General features: G+C 46.6%; 1 long non-coding RNA gene across 1 annotated transcript; it reads left to right on the forward strand.

Annotated features, from left to right (window-relative positions):
* The first annotated feature begins 546 nt into the window (after nucleotides 1–546).
* Nucleotides 547–3,422, forward strand: LOC123980564. The gene is made up of 5 exons (XR_006827520.1): nucleotides 547–912; nucleotides 1,206–1,315; nucleotides 1,608–1,873; nucleotides 2,095–2,213; nucleotides 3,261–3,422. It is a non-coding gene; the product is annotated as an uncharacterized LOC123980564 (long non-coding RNA).
* Nucleotides 3,423–12,675: the final 9,253 nt, after the last annotated feature.

Raw genomic sequence — 12,675 nt, forward strand, 5'->3', positions numbered from 1 at the left:
TATTTCTCATGGAATTACTTACATTATGTCCTCTTTTTAGTCTTGCACGGGGTAATTTAATTGTGCGTTTAGGTTCTAAGTACAATTTGTACTTGCGTCTAAAAATAAAAAAGAACATTGACATCATTATTAACAGACATATTCATGAATAACAGGATGTTGAATTTAAACAATAATTAAGTTACTAAAAGCTGAGACTCACACACCACTTAAAAAAAATTCACTGATAAGGAAACATTGTTGGAAATGTCTTCTAATCCTCCCACTGCCTGAACAAACTGAACTAGTTAGTTTAAATTAACCATTCGTTTGCGGACTAGTGTTTTGGGGTTGTGGCACTAATAAAAATTGTGACATATTCTCAGTTGCGGGATTACTTTGTACAACTGCAGCCCAATACTACTGTCCTGTAAAAATCCTCCTACTGAAGGGTACAATACTGTGACCATGTAAAATGGCTGTGTTATACAGATGTGTTTAAGTTTAATCAACCCCAGTACTTTATCTGATAGATTGTAGTAGAATAGTGTGTCTTAGACATCTAAGACTGTATCCAAGGCAACAGGGCATCTCACTTGCGTGCTTCCCGCCGTTGAAGTTACTTGGTTAACGTTACGTTAGTTACTTGGTACTTTTACAATAGGATTTAACACGATAGATTTAGAATAACGTTACTTATCAACTTACATAATAAAATAAATTATAAATAAAAATATAATTATATCATAACTTTGCTATAAATATCACTAACAAATATGTTTGCTTATGTAAGATATATAGAAGACGGGTGTAAAGAAATCGTCCCTTTTTCTTACATTAAGGATTTTGACAGCATCTGTGATAATAGCAATAAGATCTACTGGGTGCGCTGGCAGGAGGACTATTTTAAAGGCCAAGTATTGTTCCTGAAGGGTGAGTAATTACCTCTAATAGTTCGGAACATAATTAGAGTAATTAAATGGCAAACTTGGATACCTTTATTTAATGCTAACGTTTTTAACTGATGTGAGTTTTGGCTAACACATTTAGCCGTTCTAGCTAACGTTAGCTAGCTAATGGTGGCAAGCTAACGTTAGCGCCGCTGAGTTCAACACTTTATTCTTAGGACGGCAAACGGAGTGGCTCAGGGAACTATTAATATCACATGACAGTATGTAACGTTATAGCAGGTGATTTCAAGTACTTACATCCAGTGTGATTTACAGTCGAGAGAAGAAGTGGAAGAGGAGCTGTCCAAGGGGAAACGCGTCCGTGTGAGACGGCTGAAGGAAACCACACCCCCACCGGCAAGAAAAAGGAAGCCAAAAACATAAATGTAACGTTGATGGCTTCAAATAATACAGCTATTGCCATCTTGTGGCACTTGGATGTAACTAACAGTTAAAAAATACAACTTTGACATGAACTTTAACCATTTCTGTACTGCAATGGGTTTTTGCGTTTCTGACCTTCACATGGTAATAATATCGTGCTCCAATCATTGTATTAATCTATCCATTAACCATATATTGTATTCATATTGCTTTGTTTGTTTGGTTTGTTTGTATGGGACTCTTGTATTACAGTGTGATGCCTTTTTATATTTATGCTTTTATCCATGTTTCCAGACAAATCAGAAAAAAGCAGCGGAAGAGGCAAAAAAAACAACCTCATGGCCTTACTTAAGGAATGAAAAATGAAAAAAAGACTGTCTCCGCTCTGCCCACCTCCAAGCAAGAAAATGAGAGAGCATATCTTATCAGATATCTTCTCCGAAGCAGACGACAACGATGATGATGATGATGGTGGGGTTGTTCCTCAATGCAAAACAAAAACAACGCCTATACCTCAAGAAATTTAATGATTTGTCCCTTCAACTGCAGGAAACCAAAAAGTAAGGGAGTTTTGAACAGCATTAAGAATGTTTTTTTAATTAATGTAATGGCTTGAAATTTGATCTTTAGCCCAGTGTTTTGTTTAACCTACTTGAAAACTTTAAACATTCACTAGCCGTTGGCTGGTAGACAAAAAAGTTCATTTTGCAGATAACTTCAACTTATATTTGATTGTTTCTTCCGATCACAGGTAGTTATGATATATTTCCTTCTGTAACAGGTTGTTGGACCAGGAGAAGATCACAGCAGCAGTCGAGGCTGAGAATAGCACACTACGAGCGCTAAACATACAACTGCAGCAACATTTGCTGAAATCACTGAACTCTGTGCAATGCAATGGTGAGGACAGATTTTTTTCCCCCTCATTTTTCCTAAGTTCTGAGGATGCCATTCAAACAAAAATGCATATTGTCAGCTGAAAATGTAGCTTCTTAATGACATATTTATTTTGTAATTTAGTGGTATTTTATCTGTGGCACAATTTCATAACTAATGATCAACATTTCTATTTTGCTCACAATTTTTCCCCATAACCTGATTCCATAAGAACAACTACATTCAGATACAGTGCAGTACGCTGAAATCGTGAAAACATGATATAAAAATCTTCTCTGTCATGAAGCCTAATGTTAAATCAACAGGTCTGTGGTTTATCAGTGAAGTGTCTGAACTCCACTACAGACAGGTCTCTGTTAACAGTGGCAGACAGAACGTGTCTCTTCTATGAAACATCTGGATCCTAACCACGCTGCAGTTATTATAAATTCTAAGGAACTGGTCGTGGGTCACATCTCTCTCTCATTCAGGGACTGTCTCTCCCTCTTCATCTCTTGCAGTTCTCATACAGTCAACAACTACTGTTACTGACTGCTGTGGCTACTTAGACGTGCAGTATGTTGATGTTTAAGTGTGCTGTCTGCTGAGGTGTAAACACAGGAACGCACTATAGAAAATTACTATAGTATTATTATAGAGTTGGCTTTGGTAAAAAGTAAAGTTATTGTTATACTATAGAGTTTATATAGTATCTCTATAGTATTTCCCATAGTATTACTGTTTTATTTTCAGGAAATGACTATAGTAAACTACAAATTGACTTTATCATCATCATAATATTACAATAAGAATGTTCTATAGTGTGTTAAAAAAATAACTACCCAAACACTTTGGGTAGTTTGATAGAGGGGGAAGCAGGCACAGCCTACCATTTGAGTTTTGAAAAGACAAAACAGGACAAGAGCTACATAGATGAGCTCATAGATAGCACAAGTACAGTGGTTTCTGGGGCTCGGGAGGTAGTGGGAGTGGCCAGAGACCACTATGCATGCGCCTTTGCCTTAGACAGTGAAGTTGCCATACATTCTAATGCACTTTATTCTATTGTAGATGTGCGGCTGAGTGAGGAGGACCGGGCTGCCTGTGACGCGCCCTTCACGCTCCAGGAGGTGGAGGCCGCCATCGGAGGCTTGGGCCTAAACAAAAGCCCGGGGCTGGACGGCTTGTCGGGGGAACTGTATCGGTCCTGCAAGGGGCGACTGGCTCCTGTGCTCCTGTGTGTTTTTGAGGAGACTCAGCGGAGAGGTGAGTTGCCTGGTGCCCTGGCTGAGGGTGTCATCTCCCTCATCTTCAAGGGGAGTGGGGACAGGCGGGACTTGGCAAATTACCGGCCCCTGACGGTGCTCGGTTCAGATTACAAAGTGCTCGCCAAGGCGCTGGCTAACAGACTTAGAGAGGCTGCGCCCACCATCATCGGCCATTCCCAATCGTACGGCATGAAGGGTCGAGACATTGCGGACAACATCCTCTCGACTCGCTGCGCAATTGGGGCTATGGCTGATGGTGGTGGGGTAATGCTGTCTGTAGACTTACAGAGGGCATTTGATCGGGTTGATAATGGCTACCTGTTTGGCCTGCTACTGATTAACTACAAGTGATTAACAGCTTAGTGCTGCCTATGGTGCTGCACACCCTGGCCGTCCATGATCTCCCCGCCCAAACCTTGCAGATGATCTTGACAGCCATCCGTGCCTTTGTCTGGAGGGGGAGGCCCAGCCTCATCGCATACGCCACCTTGGTGTGTCGTGTGCGGGAGGGTGGGCTAAATCTGAGAGACCTGGGCACGGTCAGGTGCGCCTTGAGGGTCAAGCTGGTCCAGAAACTGCTCTCGGGGGGGGGGTCTCGCCCATTGGCTGGACTTCCTCCAGGAACAGGTGGGGCGGTGTGGACCCTGCGGGCTTTTTAACCTGTGTGGAGTCCCCACCGTTGAACAAGTAGAGACACTTGACCCTCTTTTTGCTGAAGTGATGCGGGTGTGGGGTGGGGCCCGGCGACTCCTCGGGGCTACCATCGAGCACAGAGACCAAGTCTTGTTGCAGCCGCTCCTGCGAAACCTGTGCTTGGTTCCTGCCGGCAGGCCCCTGGTCACCACCCTCCTCTCGAGGGCGGGCCTCCACCAGGTACACCATCTGGTAGGCAGTGAGGGGCGCGTCGATGAGGAGCGGGTCATTCGGGCTCTCCGCACTAATGCTGTCACTTTTAGTCCAAAGGTTGTGGTGACTTTGTGTGCCAGGGTGGAGAGTGCCCTCCCGGGTTCTTGGGGGACACTCCTCAGGCGACAACCTAAGACGGGGCACGGTGGAGCGGGTGATCCAGGTGGAACTTTGCCAGATTTCCACATCTCCTGTGGAGGGCCCCCCACGGCACTTCAGGCCATGACAACAAAAAAATGGTACCGGCTGCTTGTGGACAAAGTATGCAGACGGCCTACAGCAGAAGTGGCGTGGGAGGCGGGATGCTGGGACCATCTGGCATAACCTGGATCTCCGCTTCGCTGGCCCCGACATATTTGGCACTGAGTACAGGATTCGCCACCGAAGGATCTTCACGGCTGTGATTCTCAGGCAAATTGACAAGGACCTTTACAAGCGCACATGCGTGAGGTGTGGGAAGGAGGATGAAACTTTGGAGCATCTTGTGCTCAGTTGCCCCTCTCTGGTCCCCTTCTGGGTGGCTGTCTGTGGACTGCTTGCCCGCTGCTGCGCCTGGTCGGCACCCACAGAGCAGGAACTTTACTGGACGCTAGTCTTTGGGCTACCTGAGAACAGCAAAACCTCAGACATATGGACTACCAACTTGGTCCTGGCTGTTGACAGGCACGCCATTGTTGTTGCCAGAAACTCTGCCTTATATGACAATAAAAACTGGCTGCGGAGGCACCTTCGGGCACTTTGGACGGTGCGCCCAGCATGGATTGAGAACTGTTCATGCTCCCGAGCCACGTTGTGCAGTATGGTGGGAGGCCAGCTGCTCTGCTTAGCTTCCGAGATCGGACGAGATCGGGCGCTCCCAGAGCGGTGTGGCCGTAAGCCACTCAGGCGCCCCCAAATGGCCCTTTAAAAGATGTTCTACGGCTAATTGACAAAAAACGTATTCTGCCCATAATGTCCAAGGTGCTCCAGAGTCACTTGGAATCCACAGGCACTGATTCCTGGGTAAACATCCAGGAACCGGGACACCGTTCACGCTGGCAGTCCACAGACAGGAATAGGCACCCGTTCCCGGGTATGGGTACAGCGACAAGGCCACCTTCAGCCGGAGGTCCTCACTCACAAACAGACGCTCATTCCTGGGTGGACATTCAGGAAAAGGATCCAGTCCGCCTGGAAGTCCCTAGCCAGGATCAGACGCTCTCCCGTCCAAGTCCTAACCAGGCCCTGCTCTGCTTAGCTTCCAAGATCGGACGAGATCGGGCGAGATCGGGTGCGGCTGTAAGCCACTCAGGTGCCCCCAAACGGCCCTTCAAAAGATGTTCTACGGCTAATTGACAAAAAATGTATTCTGCCCATAATGTCCAAGGTGCTCCAGAGTCACTTGGAATCCAAAAAAAAGTTCTGGGGGCCAGGCCACCTTCTGCTGGAGGTCCTCACTCACAAACAGACGCTCATTCCTGGGTGGAAATTCAGGAAAAGGATCCAGTCCGCCTGGAAGTCCCTAGCCCTAACCACGGACTGTGAAACGGGAACACATGGTGTGCCCGTTATGGATTGCGCAACCGTGAATCGGGTACCGCAATACCTGAGTGTAAGCGGAGGATTGTCCCACTTTGACTGTATAGACATAGGTAGATCTGTACTATGCTCGGATGTCACTATACCAGAGTACATACGTTTACCCGGATGCACAAATGTGCTACATCGTATCAATGTCATACACTGTAGGTATGATATGTACGTAATGTAAGGAAGGGCTTTGTTAAACATGAATAAAGATATACACCGGAGTCAATGGATTCAGTTGTGTTCATACCGGGTTGTGGTTCTCATGGTCTTTTGTTTAACAAAATACACAAAGACAATCTCGAGGTAGTCTTTATTTATTACATACTCAAGTTGTATCAATTACAGTAACCGTGCAACATGACTTATATGGGTGAGATGCACATTCACAGTGCCATGAGTGCAAGTGTTACAATCCCAACGCATCCCGCGAAGCGTATGAGCCTGGACCACTGTGTACTACTTGAAGGCTCTGTGTGAAAGAACTCGACGAACCCGTCCTGGTAAACATACACAAGAGACAATAACATTAAACCGTGAAACATTTGACAGAGAAATGTGTAATTCTAATCACTGACCCATCAGTCGTTTTCCAATAACCAGTGCCTTTGGTGAGTGACAAGATAGTCAGCGATCGCTTCTCCCAGTACCTCAGCGCAGGTACTTAACCCCCTCTCCTTCCATGTCCGAGACACGAAAGCGCAAAATGCAGTCAGACCGGCCACTCGGCCCCAATTCACAATCCCATCTGAGAACAGGCTCTCGGTTATCACACTTATGAACCTGGGGTCTTGTACATCCGATGAGAGGGTTTTTAACATACCTAAAAGGGAACAACAGACTTCATGACACCTGCATCGTGAACAAGGTCCCGATGTTTATGTATGTATGTATGTATGTATACACACCTTCATATGTACCAGCGTAGCTCGTCAATATGTCACACACTATTCTCCTCATTGTCAGCAGCGCCTTATCCGAGTAGCCAGGTGTCACAATACCCACATATTCGCTCAGGAAACACACCATCAACCGTTTAGTTCGGTCATATAGCGCATCGCGCACATGGTGTGATTCCCCCATGGTTCCAATGCTCATAGTCTCAGACACACTCTTTGCACCTGCCTCCGGGTTCATATATGTAGCCATCGTACCCAGCCGAGAGCAGGTGTTTCCCTGATCTAGTCAAACATGCAGTAATGTACCACTCATACGTTGAGAACTGTTTTATGTTAATCACCCGAGGCACATCCGTTTGTTGGTTCCAGGATGTATTTACCAGTTACATTACACACTAGCGATGAACCGAACATAATGAGCTTTACAGGTGTTGTTACATTCTGTTACAATATTCCATGTTTCGCAGTCAAAGAGTCAGTGAGAGCCATTTTATATTACGCACAGTAGTTTATTGGTTTGACATTTGACAGTAGCCATTTCACATTAGTGATACACTGAACATCAGGAGCTGTACAGGTGTTACACACTCGGTACAATATCTTATATCAACAGTCTCGTCACGTATCTTATCCCCGAGAGACTGTTTCATTGCGGCACAATTGGACCCGTGTCCGAGATTAGGTAGATACAGTCCCTGGATTACAATTGCGCTGCACATAACACATCGGTTCACACCCCCGAGATTGTTAGTGTACCCATACGTGGATCGAAGCAAATTGCCTGGGAATGCGATGAACCCTCTTCTAACACGTTCTTCTCCCAATATGCGCTCCAGTTCATATCTACGATCCTTGAACCTGGCCTCAATCGCGTCGCATGTCTTACCGTGATTGTAGGAATGATACACGTGTTCGCCCAGCAGGGTATCATTCTCACTAAAGTGTTTCAGTGACAAGTCGCACGTGTAACATGTATGCGTGTCCACGGTACCATCAACGTAGTACATGCCAGCAAAATCTCCCAGTGAATTGAAGCACGGTGTCTGGGGAACCACAGCAGTATCGGTTTCCAGGTCATCGAAATATGAAGGCTCTATGTAGAATAAGCGCGTCTTGTTGATCACCAAGTGGAGCTTGAGGTGCTTGAGATTTGTCAAGAAACGGCTGGTCATATCCCGACATGCCTCATATGCATTGTGTTTTTCACCCATAGGAGAAGCGCAAACGATACAGTATGCGGTCTCGGAGAGTTTCACGTACCCACATTCCGAATCCAGAATATATTGAGGGAACGCAAGAAGTCCCCGTTGGAATCTAACCCTACCGTATAAAACGGTCAGATCGTTTTCACGGCCTCTGAACTTCTGTTTCAGATACTGACATTGTCCTTTGCCTCGAAATATATGTTCATCTAATCGAGGGTCTCCTCTTTTGTATCCGGATAGGATGATGTTACAATCCGGGCATCTGTACTCATCATAGGTATTAGGTATGTGTATCATGGAAGTAAGCAACCGGGTAACCGGGGGCTCCATATGGACAGTCAAGACCTCGCTATCCCTCTGTAGGTTTCGCTTCAGCATGGTGCAAGCTGTGGTTGTTCGGGTTGTTGTACCTAACCGTGTTTTATAGGCTGTTAGTACGTGATGAATGATACATTCCTGACTCGAGTATTGTTGGGTTAGGTAATCCCCCTGACACTAGCAAAAACCTCCAACCGAATGTCTCTCTGAGCTACCCACTGACACTAGCGAAAATCTCCAACCGAACGTGTGTCTGACTAGCGAAAACCCCCAACCGAACGTGTGTCTGAGCTACCCACTCACACTAGCGAGAACCTCCAACCGAATGTCTCTCTGAGCTACCCACTGACACTAGCGAGAACCTCCAACTGAATGTCTCTCTGAGCTACCCACTGACACTAGCGAAAACCTCCAACCGTAGGTATGACTTTGGTTTACATAGAACGAAACCTTGGCTCCTGTTTATGTGATTTGTTTTTTTGACGAAACGAAACCATACTTCTCTCGAACTATGGGTAAGCCCACCAAACTCTCTCTGAGATTCCTCAGCAAGATACATTTACTAAAGGATCGTGATAACCACGTAACGGACAAGTGAACCCACAATCATGATTTCGAACGGGTTACGTTCATTTTGTATCACACTGGTGGTGTGTCAGGCATTCGGTCTACACACAGATGAAGGGCCTCTACATGCGAGAGTTTAATGCTACGAACCCGATGTTAGGTCCTGTCACCTGCAAGTGGAACATAAAGGTCTCGGCTCTCGGGGATTACGGAACGGACCTAACATTTATGCATGTACAACACGCTAATTGCTCCAAGTACCCTCAAGCATCGTGGACTGCAGCGTTTCCCTGTGTTCTCACCAGAGGCTCTCCTCACACCAAGTGTCAAGGGCGCCTACCTCCGGGTGCGGAGGAAGAAACGTGGGAGTTGTCTACATTGTCAATGGACCCTCCGAATCGCTGGGGAGGGACATTCCCGGAAACCCCCGAAAGTCATACGAGCTCGGTTCCATTCGCTAAGACACTCAACTGTGAGAGCCTCGGGGGACTGGCTGTGGCTAGAGCCGCGCAACACACGGGTGTATACAACGGGACCGGACAACTTGTCAGAGAACACATTCCTCTTTTCATCTGGTGTTGGCAGGACCCGGGGTTCGAAGTACATTTACTGTGCACGCACAACATACCAACAATAGTGCGGTGTACAAAACTAATGGAAAGGTTTCGTGGCAAGCGGGTTTCGATACCCTGAACCGTTTCACTGTGTCCATAGACGGTAAGACTGTCAGTTATTCGAAGAAGCAGTTGTCCGCTACTAAGTTGAGACTTGAGGGTAAGCGGTGCAGAGAGGACTTTCGTTCGGATATAGGTGAACCACGACTTTGTCCTCTGAGTACCATAACCGGAGCCTGTGCCGTGATGAACTCTCTCTCCCAATGTGAACTAGACACCCTGGGTACCGTAACTGGATTCAACGTACACTTTTGGTATCCGTTCAGCACACACGTGGGTATGCGTGGTTATGTGTTGGGTACCAAGGGTGTACTTAGTGCAGGATATTCAGCCTCTGTATCTAACCCACTCGATCGGGCATTGCTTGAGTTACCGTTGGATTCATTGAGCAGATGCACACCTCGCATGTACAGCGTGTCCCAATGTTCTGGGTTGCCTAGAGGAGCGCTCAAAACCGGTCGCTATCGCGCGAGTGTAGATGCACTGCATTATACCTTTCCATAGGGTTGCCCATGTAACGACTGGCCATGTTTGTAGGTTGTGCGTGTGCGTAACGTGTACCTATGGTGTCAATGTGTTATTTGTGTATTCATGCATCTGCTACTTTTGCCACTGTACCGTAATACATGGATTGTGTACAATAAATGATCGTTATCAAACCATATACATGTGTCTTTATATTTTCTAGTACCCAAGTACCCCCGTGACCGTTTGCTAGGTGACGTAAGGGGTTGTGATCGTAGTTATATTCACTACTGTACCGGGGTTAGGTTGTTCGGGGTATACACAATAGGGCCTCTCCTCACGAGACCTGTCAGGGGGTTAATGTGGTCTAGGTATTTGTTCTTACAGTTCATGTTGGTATGGTGATACACAGGGTATGACAGCTTGGCTCGAAGCAGACATGCTCGGAAGGGGGTTGACAGTTCATGTCAGGTCTAAAGGGTTGAAAGGGATGCTTCCTTGCTTTACCCACAGGGTGCATGTTCTGCCTGTAACAGCTATCACACAATATGTAACAATACGTGTGTGATTGACCCTATCAGATACTGATGCTCCCTTGTAGCATTTGTGTCTGGGTTATGTCGGTTACATGACATATACAGAGAGCCAACAATTAGTTTTTTGTTCAAGTATTTATTGGTATGAATCATACAAATCAATACAATATGTTACACACAGATAGAATGATCGCGGTATCGGAGCGAATACGTGTGCTGCCCAAGGCGTGAGCCAGGTTAATATATAGACACGAACAAGACTTGTGCAAGTCCCGTAGCGAGTATGAATACGGAGGATAGTATCTGCTGTGATGCATTTCTCATGTACACAGAGGTCCGTGATAATGTATTTCTGCTCGCACGTTTCTCATTCATTGCAGCCCGGTAGGTTTCTAGGTCCTCTCTTTTGGACATGGTGCAATTGGACACATGGAAGACATACTCTTCGTTTCCGTATCCTTTCGCTCGGTAGTCATCTGTGGCCACCCTCGTGCACAGATATATCCCGGTGTAGTTGCAGGGTTTATCGTAGATCATTAGGTCCGTGGTACCAGTTACCTTGTATGTGTTAGTCATATTATAAATGACATCTGTCTTGGTGTCCAGGTCTATGCTAATGCTATCTGGAAAGATGTAATACATTCCATGCTTTACTCTACCTATGATCTTGTACCAGGTAGTGCGCTTAAAGTTTTCAGGGTTTTCCATCGGACACACCAGTGTTATATGTGCAACACGCACCGCGGAGGAAGGGGATTCGGTGGTTACATTCACAGATGCTCCGGTACTGTACTTGAGAGAAGGGGATTCGGTGGTTACGGTACTGTACTCGAGAGAAGGCGATTCGGTGGTTACGGTACTGTACTCGAGAGAAGGGGATGCGGTGGTTACGGTACTGTACCCGAGAGAAGGGATTTCGGTGGTTACATTCACAGATGCTCCGGTACTGTAGTCGAGGGAAGGGGATTCGGTGGTAGTATCCACAGATGCTGTAGTACTGTACTCGAGAGAAAGGGATTCAGTGGTTACAGTCACAGATGCTCCGGTACTGTACTCGAGAGAAGGCGATTTGGTGGTTACATTCACAGATGCTCCGGTACTGTAGTCGAGGGAAGGGGATTCGGTGGTAGTATCCACAGATGCTGTAGTACTGTACTCGAGAGAAAGGGATTCAGTGGTTACAGTCACAGATGCTCCGGTACTGTACTCGAGAGAAGGCGATTTGGTGGTTACATTCACAGATGCTCCGGTACTGTAGTCGAGGGAAGGGGATTCGGTGGTAGTATCCACAGATGCTGTAGTACTGTACTCGAGAGAAAGGGATTCAGTGGTTACAGTCACAGATGCTCCGGTACTGTACTCGAGAGAAGGCGATTTGGTGGTTACATTCACAGATGCTCCGGTACTGTAGTCGAGGGAAGGGGATTCGGTGGTAGTATCCACAGATGCTGTAGTACTGTACTCGAGAGAAAGGGATTCAGTGGTTACAGTCACAGATGCTCCGGTACTGTACTCGAGAGAAGGCGATTTGGTGGTTACATTCACAGATGCTCCGGTACTGTAGTCGAGGGAAGGGGATTCGGTGGTAGTATCCACAGATGCTGTAGTACTGTACTCGAGAGAAAGGGATTCAGTGGTTACAGTCACAGATGCTCCGGTACTGTACTCGAGAGAAGGCGATTTGGTGGTTACATTCACAGATGCTCCGGTACTGTAGTCGAGGGAAGGGGATTCGGTGGTAGTATCCACAGATGCTGTAGTACTGTACTCGAGAGAAAGGGATTCGGTGGTTACAGTCACAGATGCTCCGGTACTGTACTCGAGAGAAGGGGATTCGGTGGTAGTATCCACAGATGCTGTAGTACTGTACTCGAGAGAAGGGGATTCGGTGGTTACAGTCACCGATGCTCCGGTACTGTAGTCGAGGGAAGGCGATTCGGTGGTAGTATCCACCGAGGTAGTAACGTATTCTGGTCCGGTGATCGCGATCCTGTGGTACGTGCCCTGCGTAGGGGTTGGGACCAGTCTCACCTCAGCTAGGACGGTTACGGTAAGTGTAACGAGCAGATAGCTGAGGCGTGT

Source organism: Micropterus dolomieu, linkage group LG12, assembly GCF_021292245.1.
Source record: "Micropterus dolomieu isolate WLL.071019.BEF.003 ecotype Adirondacks linkage group LG12, ASM2129224v1, whole genome shotgun sequence".
NCBI lineage: Eukaryota > Metazoa > Chordata > Actinopteri > Centrarchiformes > Centrarchidae > Micropterus > Micropterus dolomieu.